Source organism: Sciurus vulgaris (assembly GCF_902686455.1).
Source record: "Sciurus vulgaris genome assembly, contig: HiC_scaffold_587_arrow_ctg1, whole genome shotgun sequence".
Lineage (NCBI taxonomy): Eukaryota > Metazoa > Chordata > Mammalia > Rodentia > Sciuridae > Sciurus > Sciurus vulgaris.
In genome coordinates this window covers 919,795-946,841 of record NW_027632436.1, presented here as the reverse complement: position 1 = coordinate 946,841, position 27,047 = coordinate 919,795, and positions in this window count along the sequence as shown.

The following is a 27,047-nucleotide window of genomic DNA, read 5'->3' as shown; positions in this document are numbered from 1 at the left end:
CTGTTGAAGAAAAGTATTAGACATTGTTTAACATCAACATTGCATTAGTTTGACTACTTAGAGACTTGCGAATTATTTCTGAAGACATTTCACTTTATTAGTTTACCCACTTAAATTGAACCCTTTTAAATCACGTGAATAAAAGTATTTGGATCCATTTTTAAATTTTAATTTTAGGAGCGCTCAGTTTTGATACAGACAAAACATGACATCAGACACAAAAACAAATAACATAAAATCAAAGGCCTTGTAACTTTACTTACTGGAGAACAATCACAGATGTTTAAAAATAACTCTAGAGTTGGATAAAAATAGAACTGATAACAAAAAAAATCATTAACCTAGGTATGTAGGATCAAAATTATGAGCTCAGAAATACAGCATTAAAGAAAAACAAAACAAAACAAGAATCCTAGAGAATGAGTTAGATCTGTGTAGCAGCCCAGGAGTTTAAAACGCGCCTCTTTTTTTTTTTTTTTTTTTTTCAGGTTACTCCCCCCTCTCCCACTGAAACTGCTACAGTTCACATTCCAATGCAGACTTCAGCAAGGCCAGGCAGGGGGAAGGGAGGGATTGCCCAGGACTTTTTAACCCCTTTTTTCCTGGTTGAGAAATCGGGTTAGGTTTGAATGCAGAAAATCACAAAACATTATTCCCACTACTTTTGGAGAATAGAGCTGCTGAGCTCTCCGCCTAGGGGGATTGGAGTAAACAAATCTCTTAGGAACAAGGAGAAGGACTGTAAAGTACCCTGCAATGAGTATCCCTAAGCCTAAGAATAGGGGACCTGAGGGAGGACAAAGGGAGCCCATCCTCCGACAAACAAAGAGGTGCTTAGGACAGACTAGTGACGGGCAACTATGCAAACAAAGGGAACCTGGGCATTTCCATACTAATTGTCCCAGGTCTTATTCCTACAGTTTGGATTCCTATATCTGACCAGCAAGGGAAGGGGAGCATCCAGGAGGGAGTGGATGTGCAGGAGTATTGTGTAGCCCATTTTACCCTCCAAAAATGAAGACAGAAACCAGCACCTCAAACAGATGTGGGGTGCATGAAGAGAGAAGCTTATTTATCTCACTCGAAGTAGATCTTGGAGAAGATTGGCTACTCCATGGAGCAGAGTGCAGCAAACTTACCCTCCTTTAGGTGTTCACACTGAAGTTCTTTCCTCTGGCACAGACCTCGAGAAGTGACTCAGGAGGAAAGTCTTAGGAGTCACCTGAGCCTATTCCCTGTATAATTCCAAAAGGATAAAATGAATTTGACCATTGATTAGTATTTCTCCTGTCTATCAGGAGATTCATAGACCCGTTTTCCTCCAGATTGGAGATGAGAAATTTAAGAATGAGAAACAGTGAGAATAGTAGCAAACTGACACAATGAAGAATTCAATAGGAGGCAAGAGTAAAGACCATACCATACAATACACAAACAGACAGACATATAGCGCGCTAGATCAAAGTTGGCTAGTTGGTATTTTGTCGACAAAAACAAAGGCCCAGATGCGACAGAGTCGCCCAGATGCAGCACAAAGGCTGCCCAGATTGCAGCCCAAAGGCTGCCCAGATGCGACAGAGTCGCCCAGATGCAGCACAAAGGCTGCCCAGATGGGTCGAGGGACGTCTCCCGAGACCCTGCTGGGGTCCTATAGCACGTCCGCCAGGACTTTGCCAGCCCAGAACCAGAACCTGCAGGCAATCCAGACAGAAATACGGCAATGCCTTACTCACCGGCCAATGATGTTACTTATGACTCTATGATCAGGTGTCTGGGTGGGCTTGGGGTATCCCGGACGAGCCCCCATATGTTGTGCCCAGTGGCTCGAGACCCCACAAAGACCACCAGAGACCACGATCAATGCAAGCAACAAAGAGTCATTTATTGGCAAGCTCGAGCCTGGTCCTCTGCGCACACGGTAACCCGGTGATGCTAAGAGGCCCTGAGCCTTTGTTCAGCAGGCTTTTATAAGGAAAGGCAAACAGTTTTACAGTGTTCTTTTTAATTGGTTAACATTTGAACAGCTAAACATTAGTCCTCCTCTGGTTGGGTCCTGCCAATCTATTTGATTCTCATTGGGTCCCACCAGAACTGAACGGCCCTAGAGGAAGAAGGGAGGAGGGAAGGGGTGAACTGTGCAGGAGATGAGTTGCAGTTAGGCCCCCTGTCCTTGATAGATAAGGTTTCTAGGCAGCTGCACATTTCTCAGGCAAATTTCTTAACGACCTCGATAAGCATGGGGGCCCAGCAGTCCTGTTTGCGCTGTATTGGCTTTTGAGGGAGCAGTCGCAACTGCCTGCATCCTGGTAATTAAGACAACTAGCTGCACAGATATCACCCTGTTCTCAACAGTATGACTAAGAATGAGTGGGACCCAAGTCTACTGTTCTTTTGGTCGTCCAGGGGCACTTTTTAATCCCCGTAGCTCCTTGTACCCACGAGGCCCTTGTTGAAATCTTTCCTTGAGGGTCAGTCAAAGCTGAATATTGAGCTCCTGTATCCACCAAAAACTGCACTGGAGTCCCCTCCACTTTCAGAGTTACCCTGGGTTCGGGGGGGGTTCCGAACCCTGTCGCCCCTAATCGTACATTTCATCTCGGGTGACCAGGACCTATGATCTCCTAGTCGTTCCTCTACCATCTCTAGATCTGTGGTTTCTTTTTGTAGGGCATTCCTAGCCCAATGACCTTCCTCCTTACAGTAGACTCACTGATTCTGATCCAGCTCATGTGCCCTGGAGTCCCCAGGTGGTGGCCGATTGCTTGGGAGTCTGTTTCTTTCTTTCTCTGTCCTCCCGCCCTGCACTGCTACTGCTAATGCTGTAGTCATTTCCCTAGTAGCCCTAAGCTGTTTTCTTCTGGTGCATCTCTGTTGTTGAATACCCGCTGGGCTATTCTCATTAAGTCTTGAATACTTCTCCCTTCTAAATCCTCTATCTCTGTAACTTACACCTTATATAAGGTGCTGCCTGGTTAACAAAACTCATCACAACTGCTGCCTGATTCTCGGGTGACTCTGGATCCATAGGAGTGTACTGTCTAAATGCTTCCATTAATCTTTCTAAATAAGCTGAGGGTGATTCCTGCCTTTCTTGCTTTACTGAGTATACCTTGGCCAAATTGGTGGGCTTACGAGCTGCAGCCCGAGACCCCCCATTAGAGTCTGGCGATAAACCCGGAGTCTCTCCCTACCTTCAGCCGTATTGTAGTCCCATTCATCTTGTGGCGGCCTGGACAAGGGGAAAGAAGCATTAATTATGTCAGGGTTTACAGTGGGCTGTCCATCGTCTCCTGGGACCAACTTTCTGGCTTCCATCTGGATTCTTTCATGCTCCTCGGTCGTAAACAGGATCCGGAGTAACTGCTGACAGTCATCCCAAGTAGGCTGATGAGTAAACATGACACTATCTAAAAGGGAAATTAAGTCTTTAGGATTGTCAGAAAACTTAGCATTTTCATTCTTCCAATTATATAAATTGCTCGTAGAGAAGGGCCAATATTGAAGCCGGGTATTGCCAGCTTTGTCTGGTGGCCCAGTTTCTCGGAGCTGCAGAGCAATCGTAGAATCTGGAGCTTCTGGTTGGGAGGGGTAGGCTGCCCGCTGAACTCGGCCTCGCGTTCTCCTTGCCGGCCCTCCCGAGCCAGTTCTTTCTTCTTCATTTCCAGCTGCAGCAGCTTCTCTTTCTTCTGCAGCCTCCTGTCCTGGGTCCTGAGGAGGAATAGGGGCTTGCATATACGGAGGGGGGTTAGAGAAACGGTGGTCTGAATCTTCCTCTGGGAGAATGGGGTGAGGAGCTGTGGGCTTTTCTGAGAAGCCTAACTTCTTTAGGGCAAGCATTTCAGTTGTGGGGGAGGGCAGTGGCGGTAGGAAGGGAGAAAGCCAGGTTGGAGGGTCACTGTCTACTAAGCTTTCCCAGGTCAGAATATATGGAATTTGATCTGGGTAGCCAATTTTCCCTGATTGGAAGACTTTCTCTTGACTTTTCGGATGGTTGGAAGGTTGAAGGTTCCCTCTGGGGGCCATCCCACTTGGAAGGTGGGCCATTCCGACCTGCAAAGGGTTACACATTTTTTTTTACTGATCTCAGCTGACAAATGTATGCTCTGGCTTGAGCCTCCCCAAAGTGGCTGACTACTATGGCCAAAGGGGTACTCTGAGTTTGGCCCATTTCTACAGCAACTAGATATCCCACTATGGAGAGGAGGAGAAATGTAAAGGTTAGATAAAAAAGAAATCTGATCAGATGACGCCAGCGTGGGTTGGAGATGTCGTTACAGCAGAGAGCCTCCGCTGGTTGTCTATCCGGTTGAAATCCTGTTTCCTGTATAATTCCAAAAGGATGAAGTGAATTTGACCATTGGCTAGTATTTCTCCTCTCCGTCCGGAGATTTATAGACCCGTCTTCCTCCAGAATGGAGATGAGAAGTTTAAGAATGAGAAACAGAACAGTAGTGGACTAACACACCGAAGAATTTTAATAGGAGGCAAGAGTAAAGACCATACAGGACAATACACAAATGCACAAACAGACAGACATATATGTATTCGCGCTAGATTACAATTGGCTAGTTGGTATTTTGTCGACAAAACAAAAGTCCAGACACAACACAAAGGCCGCCGAGACACGACAAAGTCACCCAGATGCAGCACAAAGGCTGCCCAGATGGGTCGAGGGGACGTCTCCCGAGACCCTGCTGGGGTCCTATAGCGCGTCCGCCAGGACTTTGCCAGCCCAGAACCAGAACCTGCAGGCAATCCAGACAGAAATACGGCAATGCCTTACTCACCGGCCAATGATGTCACTTATGACTCTATGATCAGGTGTCTAGGTGGGCTTGGGGTATCCCAGGCGAGCCCCCATATGTTATGCCCAGCGGCTCGAGACCCCACAAAGACCACCAGAGACCACGATCAATGCAAGCAACAAAGAGCCATTTATTGGCAAACTCCAGCCTGGTCCTCTGCGCACACGGTAACCCGGTGATGCTAAGAGGCCCCGAGCCTTTGTTCAACAGGCCTATTTATAATGAAAGGCGAAAAGTTTTACAGTGTTCTTTTTAATTGGCTGACATAAAATTATATATATGATGTATTTTAAGTTCTGAGTCTCCGAGAGTGTTATCATTATCTTTTAAGTTTGCCTTGGCACTGGCAAGGTCAGCTGCCTGGCCTTTACGGATAAGAGGTGAAGATTCTTTGCAGCTTTTATGAGGGGTTTGAGGGCAATTAGGGAAGAGGCTTTTGTTTACACAGGTACGGGCTCTTTCTATCTTTACAAGATAACCACAAGAACAAAACAAATATTTCAACATAACAAAAGATATTTATATACAAACAAGTCACTGTGGACAATAGAGCATGTTAAAATGTAATAACATAGAGCAGTGTTGTCAAGGTAGATCCTGGAAGACCAGAGTTTCTTCTAGGTACCACAAGTTCAAAGCTATTTTATTTTAATAGCAAAATGTTATTTCCCTTTTTTCATTCAGGTTCTCCTAAGAGTATATAGTTGAATTTCCCAAAGGTTACATGACAAAAGATGAACATAAAATACAGAAAGAGGGGAATCCAACTGTATTCTAATTTCAAGGTTTGCAGATCTTTACAACAATGCCACTTTTATGTATGTTAACACGTAATATGTACACAATATTTTATGTGAGTGTAGTGTTTTTTAAATTCTCAGCTTTAATTCACCACAGGGCAAATATTGATAGATAACCTAAAAATAAATAAAAACTCATTGGAATTTTAAGTGTTGGGGAAGAGCTATTAATTTACCATCAAAAATCACTCAGGCAGTTGCCTCGAGGGGAACAACTGCCCTGCTAAGGTCTGGCCAGACATCCTATGGGAGGGTCTCCACATTCTAGGGGTATAAGGTGAAAGAATGGACATTTTTTAAGCTGTCTGAGGTCACCCTCCCAGTTATCTTAACTCCCTAAGGTCACCCTCCCAGTCATCTCCACTCCCTAAGGTTTCCCTCCCAGTAATGGGAACAAAGCCCTTAAAGCTGTTCCAGAAAACAGCCCCAAACAGAGAGTAAAAGAGTAAATTGAGCCTGATAGCCAGATAGTGCTCAAACAGTAGGATTACCAGAAACTATTGACCAGAATCTACGCCCTGTTGTAAAACATTGTGAAACATGTTGTATGTTATCAGCAAACCCAGACCCCCTTTGAAATTTCCCGGCAGCTTTGTCCCCCTTTTCCCTTTCATGTGCGACCCCTCCCGATGTGTGGTCTCTGCCTTTATAAACCTACAAGATTTTCTGCTAGGGACTCGACTCCTCGAGTTGGGTCCCAGCGCGCTGGAATAAACACCTCTTGCGGTTTGCATCAAGTGATGCCTCCTGCGGTTGATTGGGGTTGCCGTGGATCCATGGGACAGAGTTGGGGTTTCCTTTTTGGGGGCCTTACACTCACTAACAGTTTACTCAGACCTCCTGCACTGCTGCCCTCCCCTGAAACCTGGGAGGTATGTTCTTACCCAGCAACCAGTTATGTGTAACTCCCTGTTTGGCCTGCTTATCTCCACCTCCTACTGTCAGGGTTTGGTTAGTAGCAGTTCTGCGAACGTGATCAACTCGTGCTTGCCATATAGTCCTATGGAACTCTTCCCTGCATGAATCTCCCATGCCTTGTTAATTTTTAAGCTAATTGGCTCCCACCTAGCCTCCATCCTACATAAAACCTGTGTAACCTCCCCAATAGAGTTCCTGCTTCACCACGTGCGCTGACAGACCTCTCGGCTCTGGTGTGGTTCTTTAGCCGTCCACACTCATCATCCTGCTTTGCCCCATATTCTCCTTTGGGCAGGCCCTAAGGAGATACATGGGACCTTGTTGCTCAACAGGGAGCAACACTAGGGGGGTGTCCTTCCACATGTTGACAGTAGGTGTGGTTGCTATAGACTATGCCTGGGTCATAGAAAGTTCAGCACAGATATTCAGATTCAACCTTTAGAATCAGGCACAGCATCTTATAATGAATGCCACACAAACCAACATATAATTTGCATTGTATGTATCTTGGATGTTTTCATCTCATGTTTGTATGTGTTCATTTCTATTGTACTTTATATGAATATTATTCTACAACAGTTTGGAATTGTTTAAAAATTGTGCTTCACCATGGAACCATGGAGAAATACTGAACTACATATCTTTCTGGGTTTTTTTTCCTTTATTTATTTACTTATTTATTTATTTTTGTGGTGCTGGGGATCGTACATATCTTTCAATAATAGCAATTGGTATGATCCTTAAAGCAAATTGTTATGACTAGAAATTATCTCTACTTCATTAACAATAAAGAAGAGGGCAGCCTCTCTATATATGCTATTTATAATATCAATATAATGCAATCACACTTACAATGGGAATTGGCAATGCCAAAGAGAACCATACATACTTCCTTCAGTGAAGAAATTTTTCATGGACCTCAGATGAATTCATTTCATTAAGTTCATCTTTGCTATGTTAGGGAAATTAGAAAAAAATGTTGAACATTTACTAAAAAGACATTTTAAGCAAAAAGCTCCATCACAGTAAAATAAGACAAAGGGAAAACAAGAAAGACAAGACCCACTGAAAAACCTGAAAGCAAATCTCACAGGGTGCTTTAGCTACAGAAATTAGGTGAAAGACTTGACTTCCTACATCAATCTCCTTTCTCAAACGGGTTTATTCTTGGTTTGGCTCAGCTTCCTATACATAAAAAATAATGAGGATTGTACTATGAAGAGGCTCATGACTAACATTAGCCCTGAGTTTCACCCTTGATTTTCTGCTAATTAATTGCAAGGTTGCCAGTTATGGTGACACAAGCCTGTAATCTCAGCAGCTTGAGGTAAAGCCAGGATGGAAAGTTCAAAGCCAGCCTCAGCAACTTAGTGAAGAATTAAGAAACTCAGCAAGACCCTGTCTCTATGTAAAATATTAAAAAGGGCTGGGGATATGGCTTAGTTGTTAAGCACCTCTGAGTTCAATCACTGGTACAAAAAAACTGAAGCCAGAATTAAGTACAGATAGTTAGTGTAGAAATAGAAAATCGTGTCAATTCAAGGAAATGAAGTCATGAAGCCATCTGCCTCTGGAAGTTGGAAATTGTTTCTGGAAGAATGGAATGTCAAGGATCTCTGGAGCCCATTGATTACCAAATTTACCTGCCTTTATCAAGGACTGCAAGCAAGGAGCTGCTAATTAATGCCCCCTGGGCCCTTACCTGCCTGAATCACCTTGACCCACCCCCTGCCTATGGCTTCTCACTTAATGCAAAACCAGGCCTAGTCACGTAGGCAGGAAGGAGAGATAAGGGGGGAGAGAACTGGAGAACAAAAGAGACCTTAACCTATAAAAGATATAGGGTGGGCTCACTTCTTGGGACTTTAGAACATCAGCCATGGCCCCCTTCTTCCTGCCGGAAGAAATTTGTATTATTATCTTTAAATAAAACCTGCTTAATATGCTTGCCTTGGTGTGCTTCTCTTGTGTTCAATCTTTAACATTAGAAGGAGCAGAACTCGTCACTGGTAAACAGCGGTATCAAAACAAGCATAAGCATACATACAAATTGCAGGGATATCAGCAAATTGCTTAATTTCTCACTACTTTCATTTTTTTCACCCATAATAAGCAGGTAACATTTTCTCCACGTTTATTGAGTGAAGGAGTGATGGCAAAACCAGACCTGGTTGTAAAATGAAATTACAAAAAACTTATGGTCAGAGTCTGGTACCTGGGGAAGGAGCCAATTCCCCTCCCCTCTCTTAGCCTTTCTACAGGAAGTTGAATTGACCAATAAATAACTGCACTAAGAGTCTAACTAATTCCTCCTTAAATGTAATAGATGTCTGTGAGAGGAGATGTTTCTTCTTTTCTGTGAGCACACTTTATGTTAGAGATAATGCATGAGACCTTCAGTCACATAGATTAGGATTTTTTTTTTTTTAAAGAAGAAAAATCTCCAAAGATAGGATGGGTCTAAGATGACATCAAATAACAAATAATTCTTGTGAGAAACTGTGGATCAGGGCTTAGAGTTTTGGAGTGCTAAACTTCTCTGCGACCGCTCGCATAAAATAAACAGGTTTTTCCTACTTTCTGAGTGCCATCTTGTCATTTCCTCAACAAAGGGTGATGGAAAATAATATTCCTACAAGATAGCTCCCTAAGAAAATTAAAGAGACATGCACCTTGTAGAAGGGAGGGGAAACTAGTCAAGCATTAACCTCCCAGTAAATCTCTTCTTAATAACAATGGGCTCTGAAGGAAAGGGGAGGATACTGAATGCAGGGCTTTGGACTTTGACATTTCCCCACATCAAAGTAGTCCTAAATGGAGGCACAGAATATTATCAAAACTCTGGTAAACAATGGATTTCAGAGAAAGAAAAGCAATGGGCAAGATTTGAGGACTCTTCCCTCATGATTTGAACTCCTATTTTCCCAGATAATAAGGAATTTTAATCTTTTTACAACTACCATCCTAAGTTAAAATTTAACCAGCAAAATTAAGTCCCTGACTGTGCAATCCGCAAGTCCAAAATCTTCAAAACTATAAAACCCAGATTCCTTCTGTAACCCACAGGCCACCTCCATACCCAGAAAATGGGTCCTCCCATGCCTGATCCATTGACTTTGCAGAAGAATAAAGGAAAGCTTGCTGATCTGAGGTCTGAATCCTGTCTTCAGCATCTGTCATTTGTGGATCATGAGCTTACAATCATCATCCCTGTGCTTTCCCATGTTCTCCTAATAAGAAATGGCTGCAACACAATATAAACCATGTTTCCCAGAGTTCCTCCTCTGTAAAAGCTCCGGTGTAGCTTTCATTCATCAGGCTCAGTGCATACCCGAAAACTTGAGTTTTAGCATGCTCTGCCCCACTCAGTTCTTCTTGTCCATAAGGTCTGAGGATAGTGACAAAGTTCAACCCCAGCATGATCTGAAGGCGAATGGTCACAGAAAGCAAGGGTTGCATGGAGTGCACAGTACCTTCTGGATCCTGTCCAGGAAGAGCTCTTTGGTGCAAGTTCAGCTGCTCTACAGCAGACCTCTCACCCTGAAGCTGAACCAAATTGCTCTGTCCATGTGAATGCTGAAAGCATGCAGCTGCTCAAGCAGTGCTGAATTACAGAAGGAGCCATCACCACCCACCCTGCGCCAGGAGGACCCATGCCAGTAGCGCCCCCTGGCAACACCACCGCTTAAAGCCACTGCCTCAGCAGAGTGCGCGTCTGCACCCCGCTTCCCAGGAAATGGCTGGCACTCTGGGGATCATGAGGTGGGGCCGTGGCCGCACCTGCTGGACCCAGGACAGCCCAGGTGGGATGGTGCTTTGTGAAATCCAGCAGTGTCTGGGTAAAACCCAGCCAATCTCAGGATACCAGAGAATCAGATGGTGGCCCAGGGTCCCCCACTGTCCTTTTTTTCTCTTTGTCCCTTTGGGCCAAAGGTCTTCATAAAATAGAATAAACACTAGTGGGGGTGTTCATTGGGTAAATTCACCGCCGGTAGTTTGGAGGGAGCTCACAGTAAGAGGAATGTTTCATTTTTAAATGGAAAATATAACAATGGAAATCACTTTGTTTTGCTTCCTAGCTTGTAGATGTTAGAGTTCAGGTACTCCATGATGGTGAGCAGGTTACCAGCACAATGCCACTGGAAGACGAGCCAGGAAGATGAGTCATCTCATCCTTATTTACCAGAAGTTCCATTGCTGTGAACAACTCCTGCCTCTAAGGACTTATCGCATGGCAATTCCCACCTCAGGTTTGGCACTATAAAATAACCAATGAGGACAAAGTGGGCAGTATTCTTATTTTGCTTTTTAACGTAACCAATGGGAGAATTTTGGACATTATTCTAACCATGTGTTACTAGAAAAACAATGGGAGCAAATGGGGTGAGCCCAATCAGATCTGTAAAGGGAAGGAAATACCTCACTGTCAGCACGTGTGACAAATTTGCAGATTGGGGAGACTTGAGCTTCTCTTGCTCAGTCCATTCTATTCTACCCCACAGAATGATGTTTTCACTTTCACTGTCAGTAACAAAGTGAAGCCAGAATTAAGGATAGGCAGTTAGTGTAGAAATAGGTGATCCAATCGGGTCAAAACCAGGAAATGAAGGCCATGAAAGACATCTGCCTCTGGCAGTTGGAGACTGCCCTGGGAGAATGGAATGCCAAAGATCTGCAGAGCCCATTGATTATCAAATTTACCTGCCTTTATCAAGGACTGCAAACAAGGAGCTGCTAATTAATGCCACCTAGGCCCTTCCCCTGCCCCTGAATTTTCACTTAATGCAAAACCAGGCCTAGTCACATAGGCAGGAAGGAGAGATTATGGGAGAGAGAACTGGAGAACAAAATAAACTTTAACCTATAAAAGATGTAGGGTGCACTCACTTCTTGGGACTTTAGAACATCAGCCATGGTCCCTTTCTTCCTCCCGGGAGAAGTCTGTATTATTACCTTTAAATAAAACCAGCTTAGTATGCTTGCCTTGGTATATTTCTCTGGTGTTCAAATTTTAATATGAGAAGGAGCAGAAGTTGTCACCAGTAAACGGTGGTATCACAAGGACCTGGACCCCAAACTGCGCACCCCAACTAGCACATGTAATTGACATCTTTTCTTTGGTCGGAATACAACAATATTAAAAACGTTGGAAGAGAACTGCGAAGAGGCCTATTATACGCAATAGGTGTAAGAAAACCCAGGAAAACCACGCCGGACACGGGAAATCACATAAGGGAGTTTATTTAGCAGAGTGTCTCCCTGCAGGGTAAGAGATAAAATGAGAGGAAAAGAGAAAGGAAAGAAAAAGGGCATGCGCTAAGGAGAGTGGAAAAGTGAGGAGGAGAAAAAAGTGAGTCGGGGGAGAGACTCACTTTCTTTCTATCCAGCAGATGGCAGTGGTTCTGCATTTTCTGGTTTTTCTTCCACCTACCACCTGTCCCTGTGATTCCCAAATATGGTTAATCATTCCTGATTTTCTAAACACTTGGGGGCAGGTCACAGCTCTGGTTGTCACAGCTCTTTGGCAGCTAGTGCTGGAATCCACACTCACTCGGTCTATGCACTTTTCATTGAATGTTTTCCTCTACTCTTGGCTTCCAGGCTCTGCCATTCCCATCAGTTTTCTGTGGAGTTTTGATGGTTATGTCTGCAGGTAGGATGGCATGAAACTGTTTTGTTAGGTGTGGGAGGAGGAGCTTCAGGAAATACAGGAAAAGCCAGTGCATTTTATGAGTTATCTGTTGTCCTCCAGCCTTTTCTCCAGTATTGTCTATATCTTAATCTTATCCTCACTTTTTTCTCTGTGTGCTCTCCTCAGACCTCAGAGAGGTTGCTCATTAGGATTAGAATACAAATGTCACATTTGCTGAAGCTGCTGCACAGAAATGGGGGCATCTCCTTCCCGCTCCCAACTCATCTTTTCAGTGTCCAAATCCTCCACCTGCCCAACATGGTATCATTAGAAACAGTGATAACATGAGTTGGGACTACCCTGTCCCACCACTTCCACCAGTCAGTTGAGAGAAATATTGGGTGAAAATTTGCATAAAAATACTTATGATGTATATTATTTAAAATCTTTTTAGCATTTTTTTCAGTAGTGGGGATTGCGCACAAGGACACATAACCACTTAGCTATATCTCTAAGCACCCCCTTTTTTGAGGTGGTCTAATTAAATTGTGTAGGCTGACCTCAAACTTGAAATCCTCATCCTCTGAAATCACTGGTTATATAGGCATGCACCACCATACCAGGTTAATGTTGTAAATCTTTAATTTCTATTTTCATGAATTTTATTAGGGGAATTTATCATTTCCAGTTCTTGCACGAGATAGAGAGCTACATCAACAGGAGTATATATTCCACTCAGTCTAAATTATGTCTAAACATCCTTCTTCCTAGAGTTCTTTATTGGAGAAGGAGTCAAAAGTCTCCTGCCCAGGCCCACCAACCTGGACCATGGTTATATCCAATCACATTTCCCAGTTCTCTACCACCCATAACTTGCCTCCTGGTTATTATGTTGGGTCTACAAAGGACCTGATGTAGGCCCAGATGCATGTGCACTCTGTGTAGGACAGCCACATGTGTCATACCTCCTTTCCCCACTCTGTCTGATTTTCTACCAAGGTGTTCTACCTCATCTCAGGTCCAGAAAAATAGAGTGAGCTCACCATGGACCAGTACCTTTGAAATTGCAAGTCAAAGTAAACTTTCCCTCCCCTAAGTTGTTATTGTCAGGTATTTTAGTCACAATGACAAAAAGTAGACCCAGGTACCAGTGCTTCTCTAGTCACCATATTGTTACTTCTCAGGACAAAACTGCGGTAGGTACTGTTGTCCTGGTCACATTTTATTTATCTGTCTATCTATCTACAAATTTATTATCATATATCTTTTATTCCTTCATTTTAGTTATATATAATAGTTGGGTTCATTTTGATAAAATCATATGTATATGGAATTTTAATTATTTCATTTAAGCCTCTGCTGTCTTCTGCATTCCCTTCCCCATACCTCTTTCTGTAGTTTACTAATTTTCCTCTCACTCATTTATTTATTTATTTGGGAACTTAATAGATATACAGAGAAGTGAAATTTACTGTGACATATTTATTCAAGCATGTACCATAATTATGACAAATCTTACAGTAATTTCTCCCCTTTCCTATCCCTATTCCCTCTGTCCATCTCCATATTTTTCTTCTACTCCATTGATCTTTCATACAGGTTTATGATATCTGACCACCATTCCCTCCTCTATATATTAAAAAAATATAATTCATGCAATGTATAATATTGGTTGATTAATTCTTTTCTTTTTTATTGATTATTTTAAGAAATTCATCAATATTAAAAATCTTTATTTTAATATTGCTATATAAAATACAGTGATTAGAAATATTTCTTCCTTATGTGAATATATGATAACACGAATTGTATGCCTCTACTTCATGTACAGAGAAACAAGTTGTACCCTATTTGTTTACAATAAAATATTTCTTAATTATTTCTCATTAATTCAATGTGTCAAGAATCGAATACCAACTACATTGTATAATTAGATATTTTTTTAGTTTGCTTAGTAATTGTTTATATGAGAATAACTTAAATAGCATAGTTATTTTCTATATGTTTGATAGTTGTAAAATTCACCCCCAATTTTGCTCAGTTATCTATATGTAAGTGACCACTTTGTTTGCAGACTCTTTTCTTAGATGGAAAGATTAAATTTTTTTTCATAACAAAGCAGTAAATTTGGCAAAGTATGAATTATGAGAATATTCAATAAAGTGATATGATACATGAGGCACCCCTTGTCCTGAGAGCTCACTAATGTCAGGTAAAGTAGTAGTAACAAAATTAATTCATCTTGACATCAAAGGAACCCTCTGATGTGCACCTACAGGAGTCTGATTTGCAAAGGACAGCAAGAGGCATAGAAATGCAAGTCCCTTCTTAAGGATTCACAGTTAATAAATCAAGGAAGTTGTGTTTATAGCCCTGTGTTGCATTATTGATTCCATGCTGTACTAAATGATAAATATAAAATCATGTATTATAAGAATAGTTTCCCCAAACTAAAGTGTATAATTTTCAAAAAAAGATTTGGATGCTATCCCAGTGTATCTTCAACATAATGTGGCAGAATGCAAGTTTTCACCAACATCCTTATTATTTTATAGAATATATTAGCAAAATTGCTTAAATTCCTTGTGGTACTGGAAATTGAACACAGGGTCTCATTAATATTAGGCAAAAGCTGTATCTCTGAGCTTTTTAGTTACTCACCATCTAAACCTGAACCATCCACTGTGGTACCTGCTACACATCTGTAGCTATTTAAATTCCACTCTAACTAATTACAATGAAACATTCAGTTCCCAGCTTCGCTGGACATATATCAGGGACTCTGTAGCAATGCATACCACTATTTTGGATGGGGCCCATTTGCAATGTTGTCAGCACTGCAGGAAGCCACATTGGAAGACCTGGAGCAGACCAGGGCCTCTTTTTTTCAAATTCCACATATGCGATTTTTGTAGCTCTTGCAGCTTTGGTCTTCATTCAGACCAGAATGAGAAACAGATAACAAAAACAAAAATGATATATTTTATGGGATGACACACAGTATTTTAATTACATATACAATTTCTGTAATATTCAAATCAGGATAAACATATTTGTCTTCCTCACATATATCAATTTAAATTTACAAGCTTGCAAGCCCTATTTTTTAAAGTTCCTTGTTTCTTTCTTTAACTTATTATCACCAATCTTTTTTTGTATCTCCTGTGCTATGAATTCATTCTGCACCTATTAATAGCTACTCATTAATTTTATGGGTTTTATTCAAATCTGATATTTTTCTTGTCAGAACTTTTAAAGATTTTTTAAAATTTTTGCTTTGTTTTAGTCTTGTGCTATTTATGTGGAGCTAGAAAAATTCTTTATGTGAAGCACAAATACTCCTCCTTCAACAGGGGACAGAAATTGTCTATACCTGTCCCTTCAAGTATGTGCACATCATCCCTGAGTCACTCCTCAGCAGGCTCTGTTAGCTCACTATTTCTGTAATTCTTCCTTTTGCTTAAAGTTCAGTTTGTCTGGAGTCGGCAGATCACGCGCCCTGCCTTGCCTCAAGGTCACGCACCTTGGCTCATGGTCAGGTGCCATGAATCATGGTCACGCCCACTGCCTCTCCTCATGCTGAGCTAAGATGGCGCCTGCCGGATGCTGGTGGGGCATGCCTCTACCTGTTTACACACCTGTCAGACTATACCAGGTGCATCAGACTAGATTGCATGGTGCTTCATGATTGGCCAACTACACTTCCTTATTGGAGTTCTGGCGCAAGACTAGTCTTGCCTTCGCGCGCTTTCCTCTGATTGGTTGTTGTACTTTATATTAACTGTGTTTATTCCTCTAATAAATGAGACTTGATCAGGCTTTTGTCTTGTCTCCATTTCCTATGTCTCTTGTCTCACTCAATCCCCACACCCACCTCCAGGTACCCGTTGATGTCCTGCGGGCCAGGGCAAGAGTTCAGGGATGCAGCCAGCAATCTGGATCTTGTGAATGCTGTCTATTTCAAGGAACCTGGAATAATCAGTTCAACAAGGGGCACATCCAGGAGGCTCTAATAAAAATGAACAAGGGGAATGTCTAACAGCAACACAGGAGAGTTCAGGACACAGATTATGTGTCCACACTGGTTTCTAATTTATCTATGAAGGTATCCTCATGGAACTGTGTTTTTGTGGTTGTAGACATCCTGGCATCTGAAATTCCCCACCAATTCTTAAGACCCTTCTCTCATGGTTCTTCTTTTTTATGTCTTCAAAGTGCCTGCATATTCCCCTAAATTCTTACCTGGCTTCTTCTATTACCTGCAAAACAGTTACTAGTTTGTTAATTCATGCAGTGAATCTGATGGTTAGCTCATAGGCTTACATTAAGTATTTCCTGGCATCACAGAACATTTAGATAAAGTTGAAATTCCATATATGGTGTATGGTATTCTTTTAAGACTAGGATCCTGTCTATTTCTCCATTTTCTTTTTCAGTATTTACACACTCCTAGCTTTACAGGGGTGTACCCTCTGGAAGTGCCATATTCTGTTCCCTCTTTCAAGTTATCACCACATTCCTGCTGCTCTCCACCAGACATTGCAGTGGTTTAAGGACCTATAACACAATTCTGGAAAACCATCCAATGGTCAATTGCTAACTTACAAGTGCCTGGCCTAGAGCTGGTGCTCAGTAAATACTGAACTAATGAATGATTATCACACTTTTTTCATAGTAAATAAGTGCAGATTAATAGTCAAATACAAATAAATATAGGGACATGGAGGGACTGAAAAATGGAAGCATAGAGGAAGTTGGACTTATCAGGTCCTCAAGCCAAGATTGAGAAGTGGAAAGAGTGTACCTCAGCAAGGTGGCTGAACAAAGGCATTCACTGAAGTTCAGCACTGGGCAGCAAAATAACCAGTCACAGAAAGTCAAAACTTTAAATGTAGAATAAGAAATAAGGAAAGCCTGGAAAATAAAATTGGCATGGGGGAACCTGGGAAATAGAGAGGGAGGCTGACCTTAACTAACCGAGAGATGTTGGAGAAAGTTTTTGAGTGAAAAGTGATTAAAATCAATTGTCCAGGGGCAGAGAGTCAACCCAAATCAGTGCTGCAATGCTGGGAACAATTTCTAAGGGACTGTGTGGTAGTGAGTAGAGACTGCAGATTGGGAAATCACAGAGGAAGTTGTCAGCCTGAGCCAGCATTCACCTACTTAGGAACCAGACTATATCTGGACCAGTACCATTGAAACAGGTGCAGAGACGACTGTGCCCAAGGTGATGCAGCCTGGAGAGACCTAAGAGAAAGAGATACATTTGTGGCTGGAATCCCATATGAGCATCAGGAAAGATCAGGCAGTTCCATCTATACTCCAGATCAGATTTTGTGTAATCCACAGTCAGAGAGATGACTGAAGCCTATCAAGGATAGGACTCTTCACCCTGAGTGGAAATTTCAGTAGGTATTCAAATCCCAGACATTCAGCAAAGATTGGCATCTCCCCAGCAACAGGGGACTGGGAACCAAATCTCAAATACCCACCAGCATAGTTTAAGGACTCAGTCAAGAGCAAATTTCAGCTATGGAAAATTTTACCAGCCCCATTGCAGGAATGTCCTAGTCATGCATTTCCCTATTTTCTCCCGTCCTACACTAGGAAACAGGAAACTGAGAACTACTACAATCAGTATTGGTTCCTGGCCACAATGCTAGGCATATTGGGAAGAAAGAAAAAGACATACACTCAATAAACCCCAGCTCTGAATTTGTGTTATAGAGCTCCCAGAATAAATCGCAAAGAATGGCACCTCAGCATAAGCAGCAGATACCCATTCTTAACACAGTTTTGACCACCTTGGTCAATTTTTTTCAAGCAATTTTTTCCATTTCCAATTAAGAATAGTTTTTCTATTATTCTATTTTCCTGTTTCAATTTTTACTTTTACATTTATATTCTATTTTATTTTCTTTCTTTCGTTTTTTAATTTTCCATTTTGTAGGATTGTGTATATATCCCTGGGCCTGTGTCTGTGAGATCTTTCTGTGTGGAAGGTTTGTACGTGTGTGTGTGTGAATGTGTGTGTGTGTGTGTGTGTGTGTGTGTGTAATTCTATTCATGTAATATATATACCCATTTATATTTATATATTTTTTCTTTTATTTAATTGCTCTCATTTGTACCAATTTATTATTTAATCTTGGTTTGATTTTGGTGGACAAAATTTTACATGGGTTTGTTTTGTTTTCATCTTTTACTTTGTACCATGGTTTTATTTTCCTTCGTCTTCCTTCTTCAATCTCTTCACCTACTAATAAGCATATTTTCCTGTTCCCTCTACCTCTCTTTCTTTCTTTTATAATTTTTAGTAATTCTTTTACTCCTCCATCTTTACTGCCTTCATAAGCTACCTATCTCCAGTATCTCCTTTATTCACTTTTTAATTATTTCAAACTCTCCATCACCCTACAATCATGTTTTCTCTTCAATTAAGTAACTATAATTCCACTCCCTGATAGAATTAAATAGTTTATGAAATTACTATCCATTCATATCTTGATTATTAACATAGTGGATAACAGAGCAGACCCTGCTTGTTAATGACTGATCTAGTTCATGATTGCTTATTGTTGTTGCTGATGTTAAATCTTGATCCCACCATCACTCCACAGGTGATAATTAGTGTTATAGATGTCAAAGTACACACCAGACACTTATTTAAGGGCTGCACATATGTTAGTAATATTATTGCAAGTCCCTGCTCCCCCTTTCTCTAAGAGAAGCTGAAATATGGACACTTCATGCTAACAGAGCAGATATTTTGCTGATGAGTCTCACTTATAGCTCAACCAAGTAACAGTGAACCTTACTTCACACACACACACACACACACACACACACACACACACACACACACATACACACACACACACTCTAGCCCCATAGAGCTTTCATGATACTTCATATAGAATAGGGGAGAGAAACCTCCAAACCAACAACCAAATCCCAAGTGGAAACAACTAGACGGGACCTCTGCTCCCACTCTGGTCATCTATTTATAGAACTAAAACAGAAAAAAAATCCCCAGAAAAAAAAAGACAGCAACACACACACAAGAACATACAAATATAAGAGGAAGAGGGAGAGGCATCCAACACAACTGATGAGCAGTCTTTTGAAAAACAAAGAAACAGGCAAACTCTTCTCCCTGTAAAATTCACAGTGTGTGTGGGTGTGCATGAGCAGTGAGTGAGCATGTGTGTGTCCATAGTGGGAGGAAGGGGCCTGGTGCCTGCAGACTGATGTTGTAGTGTGCATCCCTGACCACCCTCCACTCTGGTTTGCCCCAGAACTGCTCTTTTGGGCTTTGGGCTTTCTGAGCCTCACCCACCCCCAGTCCCTTGTTGCCTCTATTCCCACCTTGGCCTGGAGGCCAGGCCTGGCAGGGGACAAACAGGCATGTTTCCAGCCAGTGTCTGGCCAAAGGTCCAGGGTTGGTGGGGACAAGAGGGGAGGCTGGCATTCTCTGGACCTTTTCTGAGGTGTCAAGCTAGTCAGAGTGGGTGGAGAGTACTGTTCCTAGCCCCAGCAGATCGGAGGTCCTGGCAGTACCCTCATTCCCTTTCCATGGTAGCCCCTGGAATAGAATGCAGGGAAAGACTTCATAGGAATAAGGGAGACAATCTCTGTTGGAAGAGAAAGAGGTTTCTTGGAAAAAATATCTAGCTCAGCTCAGGTCAGTGGGGAGTCTGGTCATTCCCAAGACCCTCTAGTCTTCCACTTCCTTCTTTTTCTTGCCCTTCCACAGTGAGTCCCAGACCCAGAACCTCAGTGTCTCCAGGTGGATGCAGGTGGTGCCTGAGGATGAGCCCCATGACATGGGTGAGTTCTCATGGCAGGGATCTAGGTTCAGCTGAAGTGGGGTACAGGGAAAGAGAAAGCAGGTCTGGGCCCTGGGGTTGGGGTGCATGAGGTCCAGGCAGTGGTGGAGGGCTCTAAAAAAGTATGGAGGTGGGAACTTGGGGCACAGGGTCCAGGCAGGAGGAGGGCCTAAAGGAGTCTGAAAGGTGGGAACCTGGGGCATAGAGTCCAGGCAAGAATAGGGGTCAGGAAGAGTTAGAGTGGTGGGGAGGCTTCTAGCCCTCTTCCAAGCCCTAGTCAAGGCTGGCAGCAAGCAGCTCTGCTCTGTAATAAAGCTAAGGCAAAATTTCCTGCAAGCCCAGAAACACCTTCCACAAAAGAAAGTAAAGAAGACAGTTTTACCTTGAATAATCATTCAACCAGGACCAGGTGGCCTCACAGCCACCTGCTAAAATACCTCCTGGGAGTCTTTCTCCCTGTCCTGTGCCCAGCACCCTAGACAACACATAGAGTCTTTTGAGGCTCCTCCATCAAAACCTACAGCAGGAAGCTTCCAAGTTTTCTCTGTTCTGCCACTGGATTCTCCTGGTATTGGTGGCCTTTAATGGAGTAGTTTAGCTCAGCCTAATTGCAGGTTAAAGGTTTGAAAGTCAGCTTTCCATTGCTGTGACAAAATACCTGATGTGAACGGCTCACTAAGAGGAGAGTTTTCAAAGGTTTCACTCCATCTTTCTGCTTGCACACCTTCTCTGATCTGTCTATGCAACCTCCACAGTCTGACTCCCCACAGAGCCTCCAGAACACCCCAAAGGAGGCTCATTCTCACTGTTTTGGCTGGCCTGGTGTAGGAGGCCAGCCCTGCAGCTCAGAGAGTGCCCAAACTTGACTTGAGGGTCATGGTGCCAGTTCTCTGGTTGTGGCCTCTTAGGATTGGCCTGCAGACTTGACCTGGGCAGGACTGAGGGATGGGGACTTTCAGAGGAAGCTACAGGCCTGCTGGGAGAGGGATGCAGGGTATGGCAGTCAGCAGTGCAGGGCTATCTAGGAAGAGACAAGTGGCCAGAGCAGAGCCCCATGTGGGAGGATCACTGTCTACCATCCAGCACACAAACAGATGTTCCATAGAGACCCAGTTGAGAAATGCCAGAGTCTTCCATGATCACCTACATGTGCACAAATGCACACGACCCCATGTTCAAACTGCACAACCACACATGTGCAGAGTCAGGACCACTATGTTTGAGTCCATCTCCCAGTGCCTGCTTCAGTTTCTGAGGTGTTCTCTGCAGCTACACTGTGGACTTTTGTAGGGTGTCCATCTCCTCCACTGCTTCACCTTCACTCTTCACAACTGGAACACTTCCTCCCTTGTCTAAAAAATTATTTTCATGTTTCTCTGCATGCTTCTTGGGCCCCTCCTACCTTACTGCATGAACACCTCTTCCTCCCCTTTGAAGTGCTTCACAATTTCTAGACATGGTTCAGTGGAAGAGCTTCCTCTGATTGTTTTGTCTCCATCAGTGAACCCATGGAAGCAAAATTGGGGCTTGGGCATGTGCTTGTCCCATTTCCAATGAGCTTTTTCAGTTCATCCTACTGGCTCATTGGACTTGTGTGTTTGGAAATGTCCATTTCAACTCCTCCTCAAGGGCAATTGTTAATTTTCTTTTAAAAAAACACTTTTCACAAAAAGAGGGTTTCATCTGAACTCCCAATTCTGCTTTTATTTCTGTTGTTGAGGGCTGGATTCTCAAGTCTCACCAAGTGGGTGCCTTTGCCCACCCACTCAGAATTCAGTGATTTTTCTCTCCCCAAAAGTCCCTGTGGATTGCTCTGCATGGGGATAAGTGTGATTTCCAAAGCTCTGTCTTCAGGTCCAAAGGAAGCAAGAAGAACCCAAGCCCAGCACTGAGCATGTGTTTGAGTTCCTCCCACAGTATGCACTAGGGAGGCCACAGGAAAAGAGCAAAGTGAGGAGCCTGGGGAGGACAGCAGCCCTGGACTCTGGAGTGGAGAAGGAAAGGCAGTGACTGGATGAGATGCCACAGCTGGGCTATGGACAAAGCCATCCCTTCTATAAACTCTCCCATTTCTGCTGCACCTCTCTAGTCACCATGTGTGCCTGCAAACCTATGTGCAGAAACCAGGCCTGGCCATGGGCAGGGCTGGGCTCTTCAACCTTTCAGCCCACCCTGAGCTCCAGAACCAGGAACAGAATGAGGTGGCACTGGGCTATTGTTCTCCCACCTGCAACCTGATGATCCCTGCACCCTGTTGGCTCTCTCACCTGCTCAGGACTCACGTGAGTCATATTCACAGGCACACCAGTCTTTCTATTACCCCTGCTCTGGACTTAACTGAGTCACGTTCATAGGTAAACAAGGTACTGCTCTACTCCATGTCCTTTCCTGGTCTTGTCCAGCCTGGGTTGCATGAGGTATCTACAACATAGAAATGGCAGTCATTGCCTGCTATGGGCTGTGGTATTGTTTTGTGCATTGGCTCCATTTAATGCATTGATCAAGCAAAAGATAATAATGCAGGAATGTGTATCTGTGTAGTCATCCCAATGTGAAGAGCTGCAGAAATGTGTGGAACTCACTTCCAGTACTCAAAACAATCATCCATTCAACCAGGAACAACAACTTGTCCTGCACAAAGGAGACTTTGAACTGATTTTCTGTTCTTTGTAAATGACATCCACCAACATTCTTTGCAGAACCTTACTCAATTCGCAGCTAGTGCTCTCTGGGGGAAGTCTGTCTGATTAGACAGCAGTGAACACTTACTAGGAGTCTGATATTTTCCCTGGTGGGTCCATGGCCACCATTAGCTGACTACAGACTCAGGAGTCCAATCAACAGGCAAAAGGAGGTAGTGAGTAGTACTTGATCTGCAGATACACTATGGAAAGAATGTGTCTTAAGATTATTAGTGAAGCATGGGTCACACACCCTCAGTATCAGGGAAATTAATAATATGTTCAAGACTGCTCTTCAGAGAGCCTGTTGACTGACACCCACTGGTATCCCAGGTAGGGTGTAGATGAGGGTGCTTGGGGATCTCTGAAGTCCCAGGAGGGCTATGGAGCATAGAGCAAAACAGGGAGAGACTTAGGACCCAAGCAGGGCCTCTGCTGAGCCCACATATATCCTTTCCTGAAATACCTGCTCAGCCTGGGCTTCTGTAGCTCTCCTCACAGCTGCTCTTCCCAGTGGGTACAGAGCAGAACAAGAGAGGTAATGAACCGAAACACTGGAGGTAAACATGGGAAAGGAGAACCCACAGTCAATCCCCATAACTTTCTGCAGAGAGCAACTGACCAACCTGAGAAAGAGTCCAGGTGAATGAGGATACAGGCCATGTGGTAGACAGTGACTCTTATCAGCATGAATCACATCCATGGAAGGATAAAAAGAGGACCTGGCAGGAGGATAGTGACCCTTCTTATGCCTTTTCCAGGGAGGGCTATAGAAGAGATTATGGACATAACTCAGAGAACACTAAGCAGTGTCAGATGAGGGGCACTCACACACAGGACCCAGAGGAGTCTGAGCAAGAATTGCCTTGGGGAAGATAGAACAATACAGAGAGAAGACTGAGCATTATTAGATGAGGGGTGCTCACCCAAAGGACCTACAGAAGAAAGATCAAGAAATCGTTAGAGAAGTCAGAAAAAAGAAACAGAACACTGAGCAATGTAAGCTAAGGAGTGCTCACAGACAAGACCCAATGGAGATTGAGTAAAGACAGGTTAGGCAATCTTAGCAGTTTAAACCAATAAAGCTGAGCCATGTTTGGAGAGGGGCTATCAGAAAGAGGACTCAGTGGAATCAAAGCATTAGTGGATGAAAGGGGCTCACCCACAGAACACAGAGCACCCTCAGCAATGATGGGTGAGGGTAGATTTAGGGCAGGACTCAGAGAAGACTGAGCATTTGTAGGAGAGGGAAACTCTCACATATGACACAGAAGACCCTGAGCAATGTCGGGATAGGGGAGACTTAGGGCAGGATCCAGAGAAGTCAGAGCAAAATAAGGTGAGGGGTACTTGACCACAGGAGCCAGAAGAGACAGATTTCTCTTGGAAGACGTGTGCTCATCAAGATGATTCACAGCCTTCAACCCTTATCAAGAGAGTCCCTTGGTCCAAGGTCTTAGCTACTTCAGAGGTGGTGGGACAGTGGTGTTTCTCAAACATCTGGGGAAGTCCTCCATGATGATGGGAAGTTGTCCTTGGCCACATTTCACACATTAAAGATGTGCATTGTGCCTGACTCAGAGGTCCTAAACAGAGATCATGTGTAATGGTGGGGTACATGAGATAAAGAGAGAACCAAGAAAAGGTTGAACAATGCTAGGCTGCCTATTATCACAGACACGAATTAGAGGACTGTGAGATAAGATTGGCTATGGGAAATTAGCACATTGCACAGGGGAGACAGAAAAACTGGATGAAAAGTGCTCACTCAGAGTTCCCAGAGCATACTGTGCACTGCTAGATGAGGATCACTTACCCAGAGTACACAGCAGAGACAGAGCATTGGAGAATAAGTGGAACACCAAAATAATATTCACGGAAAACTGAGAACCTGTGTGCAATTCCACTCTTGATAGGACTTAGATGACCCTGAGCAATCAATGATGGATGAGTGGAAATTTAGGGCTGGACCCAGAAAAGACTGTGCACTGGTGGGAGAAGGGTGCTTATGCAGAGGATTCAGAAGATCTTGAGCAATGGGGGTTGAGAGGAGTTTTATGGAAGAACCCTGAGAAGACAGAGCAAAAATTGATGATGTGTAGTTGAATACAGGATCCAGAGAGATGGAGGCCTTTTGGAACAGAGCTTCTCCCCTATAGTGCTCTGAGTTTTTGGAGCCTTTTGGAGAGTATTCCTTGGGTAAAAGTTTTAGTGATCTCAGATATTGTGGGAATGATCCTATTTCAAAGGTCTAGAGAAGTTCTCAAAGAGGATGGGAAATTTTTCACGGTCACATTACACACTGTTTTTTGAAACTCTGCATTGTGCTTGAAGAGGTCCTAGGTGGTTTCCTCTATTGTCAAGAGTGCAGCCAGTGACATAACAAAGAGGATACTGAAATGCTTTCCATCCTGAAGTACTTTCCATTTACTCTTCAGAAACATGTCAGAAATCCTGGGCATGCTACATCACCCATAAAAACTCAGTCACTTGAGCAATGGTGTGGAAATGGTGGATGATGCATGATGGAATGAGGTCCTTGGTTGTGTGGGAATTCACATCCATTAATATTGTCTTGGGTTTTAAGATTTTGTTGAATAGCTTCTCTGCATGGCAACACAAAAAGGCCTATTACCAATGTTACAAAGTGGAAGTATTCACATCTCTCCAATTTTCAATTGTAGTGTTGATATGGACATGCAGAAAAAAACAGAGATGTGTATTCACATTAGCCAGAATTGGACTTATACAGACACTTCACTAAGAAAACCAAGTTTCCTAGGGCTCAGTGAAGAATGAACACTGATTGCAGGAGTATGCCCAACCACAATACCCCCAGGGGACTGAGCAAAAGTGGAGGAGGGATGCTCAACCACAGGACTCAGAGGATTCTGAATACTGGTGCAGAAGGAAGATTAAGGACAGGACCCATAGAACACTGAACACTGATGGGAGAGGGATCTCACCCATAGGACTCAGAAAATCATGAGCAATGGTGGAGTAGGTGAGGTTAGGAAAGAACACAGAAAAAGCTGAGTAATATCAGGCTACTTATGATAACACAGAGGAGCCCGAGGGGGCTGAGATAAGACTGGCTATGGGAACTTAGCTCATGGCACAGAGGAGAATGAACACTACTGGGTGAGTTGTGCTCACCCAGAAGACCAAGTGTATAACTGAGGACTGCTATATTAGGGGCACTCACCCAGAGGACACATAAGAGACAGGGTAATGGAGGGTAAGTGGCATTCCAAGTAAATATCCTGTAAAAATTAGCGTCTGTGTCAAGGGGCACTCACCAGAGGACTCAGATGACACTAAGTAATGGTGTGTGAAGGGAGATTAAGAATAGGACCCGGAGAAGACTGAGCACTGTCAGGTGAGGGTTGCTCACCAAAAGGACCAAGAGAAGAGTGAGCAAGAAATGGTTAGGGGACTCAGAAAAAAGAAAGAGAGAAAAGCACTGTTAAGGAGGTATGCTCAACCACAGGACCCACAGGAGACACAGTAAAGGCAAGTTAGATGAACTTAGCATCTTAAACAAAGAAGGCTAGCCATGTTTTGAAAGGGGCTATCACAAAGAGGACCCAGAGGAATCAGAGAACTACTGCATGTGTGGCAGTCACCCATAGGAATAAGAGAACCCTGAGCAATGGTGGTTGACAAGAGGTTTAGGGCAGATCCCAGAGAAGACAGAATAAATGTAAATGAGTGGTACTTGACTATAGGATCCAGAAGAGACAGATGTCTTTGGGAGAGGGGTTCTCCACTCTAGGGCTCCGAGTTTGGTAATCTCTTAGAATATCCCTTGGGTCAAAGTTTTAGTGACATGAGGTATGGTCAAAATGGTCCCATTTCCAAGGTCTGAAGAATTCCTTCATAAAGATGGGAAATTTTCCTTGGCTACATTTCACATAGTCTTTTGAGGTTGTGCATTGTGCCTGACTCAGAAGGTCTAGGAGTTCTACTGTCTTGTCAAAAGAGAGCAACCAGTGACATATCAGAAAGGATCCTGAAAATACTTAAATATAGGCCTTCCATTCACTATATATGCTTTCCATTCACTTTTCAAAAAGATATCAGAAATCCTGGGCATGATACATCACCCATATGATCTCAGCCACTTGAGTGTGCAGAAATGGTGGATGATAAATGGTATATTAAGGTTCTCAGTGCTATGGGCATTGACATCTTTCAAAATTTTCTTGGGTTTTCAGGTTTTGTGAGGAGTCTGTTTGGATGGAATCATCAAAGACCTATTGAGATTGTTTGAAAGAGGAAGTGTGCACATCTCTCTAAATTTTCATAGTAGTGTGGACACCTTGATGTGAAGAAAAGGCCCAAGATGGTGTACTGACATTAACCGGAATGGAACTCACCCA